At 44.2% G+C, this 4906-nt stretch overlaps 1 pseudogene; it reads left to right on the top strand.

The window, feature by feature from the left end:
- The first annotated feature begins 3474 nt into the window (after positions 1-3474).
- Positions 3475-4824, top strand: LOC102022781 (annotated as a pseudogene).
- The last annotated feature ends 82 nt before the right edge of the window (positions 4825-4906 follow it).

The raw sequence follows: 4906 nt of genomic DNA, 5'->3' as shown, positions 1-4906 counted from the left end.
CACCCCGCGAAGAGCAGCCGCCGCCGCCATGTCGGCCTCCTCAGAGCGGCGGCTCCCGTCGGCCTCTGCGCCGCACGCGAGCTCAGACCGCGCGAGAGTCGGGCGAGGGCTGGTTCGGGGGTGGGGCCTGAGCGGGACGGAGCTGTGCGTCGGGAACCCGGCACCTTTTCGCCCGCGCTTCCACGGTTGTTCTGGGAGCCGGCTCTTGTGCTGGACCCCGCGCATCTCCCTGCTTCCTGGACAGCGCGCAGATGTCCACCCTGGTACCCAGCTCTGGCTACTGCGCCCCTCGGTCTCGGGCAGCCGCATCCTGTATGCTTCTCTTAGACCCAGACCTTGAACGAGGGCTCCTGGACCCCCTCCAGAAGCAGTGCTGGGCCGAGCTCCAGAGAGAGCGAATCAGCCGGCCAAGCTCAGGTGCGGGCTCTGGGAAATAACAGTATGGAAAGGCTGTCTTCTCTTGGTTTATGGGACAAGGGTTTATTAAGTACATACTAAACAACGAATAGATGCAGCAACCATGAGGAGGTCAGCCAACTGTCCCTCAAGAAACTAGTGAGGGAAAATGGGGACAGACCCTAGAAAAAATGCCCCCCTCATAAAAGCAAGGGGAAATCTAGCAAAAGTAGTTAGAATCAACTTTTTCAGAATGTTCAGCATCCCAAGAGGTGTGTATTCAAACAAAACAAAATAAGTGTAACAGGCATGGTGCTGTGGGGTGAGGCGGGGAGACCACAGGTTAGATACTTCTACGTATCTCGGGACCAATAAATCTTCCAGTCTTTCCTGAGAGTTTTGTGTGTATAGTGGACCCTACTTCCAGCACTCCTTTATGCAGTTTACTGTTCTGCCTTAGCATGGAGCCTCAAGGTCAGCCAGAGGTGAGAGCTTAGGACTTTTAAAGTATATCTACAGCTCTATTTGTGTATGTGACCTATATTCCCAGAAATATGTTGGGTTTTCAAAGCCCTTGTGGGCTTCTCCATTCCCTTCATCTCTCTTTTAAGCTTTTAAGCTTTGAGTTCAAGTGGAAAGGTCAGGCTGACGAGTTCAAGTAGAAAGGTCAGAGGGCCAAGTTCAAACTGTCAGGGAGAGCAGTTCAAGCCAGCATGGACTGCTGCAAGATGAACAAATTGGGTTCCAGCTTCACAGCCAGGAAACCAGCCTGAACTTCTGTGTAACTGAAAGTGCAGGCTCACTGGGATTATCCTTTACCCCACCATAAAGCTATGGTTGGCCTGCTGGGATTAATCAACTCAGATCTGGACTCTATCTGCCCACATTGCCTACCAGTGACACCAGAGACATACCATTTTTTTCTTATTTCCTTTTTTCTCTCTTTTGTTTTGTTTTCTCTTAATTGGTAGTTCTTGTTTTTATATGAGTGTAACATGGGTTCTCATTTTTTTTTTATGTTGTTGCTCTGTTCTGTCCTTGTTTTTATTTCTTCCTTCTCTCTTTCCCTCCTGTCTTCAGTACCAGTTTCCCAAAGTTTGCCTTGCTTCTAATCTCTTCTTCTTCTCCTTACCCCTGCTCTTCCTCCTCCTTCTTATTCTTCTGTTTTACTATTTTCCACCCTCAACACCCCTTTTAGGAAAAACCATTTTTTTTTTTCTTTTTTTTTGGTATGGAATCAAACTCAGGACCTTGCACTTGCCAGGCAGGCACTTATGCCACTGAGCTATATCCCAGGCCCAACACCCCTTTTAAACTTTCTCCTTTGAGGGTAAAATTGCCATATTGAGAGCTTATTTACTGCATACAATTTTCTAGTTTATTTTATATTTTGTTAAATTACCACAAATCTAGTTCGTCGGGTTAAAGGTGGCAAACTAATGGTTACCTGTTTGTCATTTTCTTTTCTTTCTTTCCTTTGTTTTTGTTTTGTTTTGGTTTTTTGAGACAGAGTCTCACTGTGCAGTTCAGTTTACCCTTCAACCCACTATGTAGCCCAGGCTGGCCTTGAACTTGCAGTGACCCTGCTTCCTCAGCTGCCTGAGGGCTGAGTGTACAGGTATGTACCACCATAACTGGGTAGTTTGTCATTTTCTAGGCCACGTTTGATGGTATTGTTATTGCAGATTTTACTACTTTAGCAAAGGTGACATAATTGTTCTAATCAGTTGGTCTTCCTGTTACATCAAGACTGAGATGGCCTAAGGGTCATAAAAATACTATAGGCCAGTGCCAAAGAACCAGGGACTAATGTAAGTAGCCAACAACTTCTCATCCCCAGTCAATAGAAATGGTAGGAGCTTGCAACAGACTCAAACCCCCAAAACCAGCTACATCTGGAACACACCTTTGAGAAGTAGTCCTTTCTTAAGGGTTCTAAATACGAGCAATAAAGCTACTGGTCATAGGCAATTTACAGGCATCAACCAAGGATTTAAACTAAACACAAACAGCACTTCGGAGGCTGAGGCAGGAGGATCACTGTGAGTTTGAAGCCAGCCTTGACTACATGGTGAGTTCAAAGCCAGCCTGAACTACACAGTGAGACCCTGTCTCAAAAAAAAAAAAAAAAAAAAAAGAGAAGACACTTAAAACACAGACCCAGACATCCAGCTCACCAAAGGCTAACCCAGGGGACAGTGATGTAGAATACTCTGAAACTACCTACCTACATTCTGTAAAGTGGTAACAGTGGAAGTAACAACACAGATAAATAAGACTGTAGACAAAAATCAAATCAAGCCAGGTGTCGTGGTGCATGCCTGTAATCCCAGCACTCAGGAGGCTGAGGCAGAAGGGTTGTTGTGAGTTCAAAAACCAGCCTGGGCTACAAAGTGAGCTCAAGGTCAGCCTGAACTGCATAGGGAGACCCTGTATCAAAAAGCTCCCCCCGCCCAAAAAAAATCAAATCAGAAATAATTTTTCAGATGACTACAAAGGTGGTGACCATAATGAAAGACATGCTTAGTGACTCTAGAACAAATACAGATTAAAAAAAAAGAGGGGCTTAGAAAATGATGGAAACCATAAACACTCAACATAGGAAAGAAATGGAATCCATGAAACAGATTCAAACAGATATCTAGGAGATTAAAAATTCCACTGAACAGTGCCTACCAGGCAAGCATGAGGCCCTGAGTTTGATTCCTGGTACCAAAAATAGGATAGAATAGAATAGAATAGAATAGAATAGAATAGAATAGAATAGAATAGAATAGAACAGAACAGAACAGAACAGAACAGAGTAGAATAGAATTAAAAATCCACTGAAATTGTATGCAGCAAAATGAACCAATGTGAAGACAAAATTTCAGATATAAAAGACAGGTTTACAATTATAATTAGTGATCCTGAAAAGAAAGATTTCAAGCTGGGCGTGGTGGCACATGCCTGTAATCCCAGCACTTGGGAGGCTGAGGCAGGAGGATTGTTGCAAGTTTGAGACCAGTGTGGGCAACAAAGTGAGCTCAAGGGCAGCCTGAAGTGCATAGTGAGACCCTGTCTCAAAAAAAAAAAAAAAAAAAAAAAAGAAAGAAAGAAAGAAAGAAAAATTTCTTTAAAAACAGCAAGGGAGTGGCTTTGAAGGTGCCTCGGTGGAAACAGTTGCTGAGGAGGTGGCTGGGGATATGGGCCGTGCCAGAGAGATGGATGAGATTCTGGCTGAGTTTATCAGGAGGACCATTTTTTAAATCCCCATGGCTAAAATGATGACAATCTTAAAAACCTGGGGTTTTTTGTCTGAAAACCAGTTGCAGATCCTAAACTTCAAGCAGAAAAAAGCATCTTTGGTTCAGGACTTGCTTCTGCTGTGTGAGGAAAACTGTGCAAGTATCAGTGATGTGACCCTTTAGACATCATTTATACACGAGTTCATTGGAACCAGAAAATGTGGCATGTTTTTCATATGAGTAAAGAAACAGATGAAGATGTTGACATTTTTGATGTGGAAGAATTCAAAAATCTCATTTAAGAAAATTCTTCACAGAGCCTCGTAACAGTGAGCTTCAGGAACCCTAACAAGAATGCAGTCTGAAAAAAAAGAAAAAAAAAAAAAAAAAAGAATGCAGTCTGGATCCGAATTGCTTGGGGGACTCAGCACAAAAAGCCCAACCAGTACAAACCTACAGACGTGGTATATCACTCCCAGACGCTATTCACCTTCACTTCTTCCTCCAGGCTGAAGGGCACCATACCCCTTCTGGGTCAGGCACTGACAGTCGCCAGCAAACACCATCAGATCATGCAAATGGACTTGAGGAGCCGGCACCTGGACCGTCTCAAGGCTATCGTTTTCAAACAGTTCAACCAGATCTTTGAAAATCACAATTCTATAACACCTCTTCAGGAAAGAACCCTTGGACTAGATATAAACATGGACTCAAGGATTATTCATGAAAACACCATAGAAAAATAGAGGGTCTGAGAGTAACTGAAGAAACATTCAGGGTCTACCCTCAGCCTCAGTTAGAATTTGCTCAGTACAAGCTTGAAACAAAGTTCAAGGTTGACATATGTGGGGGCATCTTGGCCGAGAGGGAAGAGCCCCTCCACAGCCTGATAAAGTTCTCCAGCCCGCATCTTTTGGAAGCACTGAAATCCTTAGCTCCAGCTGGTATTGCACATGCTCCACTTTCTCCATTGCTCACTTGCATACCCAACAAGGCAATGAATTATTTTAAAATTAGAGATAAATAAGATGTATGTGGTTTTATAAGCCAGTGGCTCCTTGATTATATGGCACATGCATTCCAGTTAACAGCGAGCTGGAGAGCACCTGTCTATAAACTTGCTTTTTAGATGGATCCTTAGCCAGGCATGGTGGTGCACACCAGTAATCCCAGCACTCAGGAGGCTGAGGCAGGAGGATCGTTGTGAGTTTGAGACCAGCCTGGGCTACAAAGTGGGCTCAAGGCCAGCCTGAACTGCACAGCAAGACTCTGTCTCAAAAAAA

The sequence above is a fragment of the Chinchilla lanigera genome, unplaced genomic scaffold (genome assembly GCF_000276665.1).
Source record: "Chinchilla lanigera isolate Chin_1 unplaced genomic scaffold, ChiLan1.0 scaffold00053, whole genome shotgun sequence".
NCBI classification, from domain to species: domain Eukaryota; kingdom Metazoa; phylum Chordata; class Mammalia; order Rodentia; family Chinchillidae; genus Chinchilla; species Chinchilla lanigera.
This window is presented reverse-complemented; position numbering and strand designations above follow the sequence as displayed.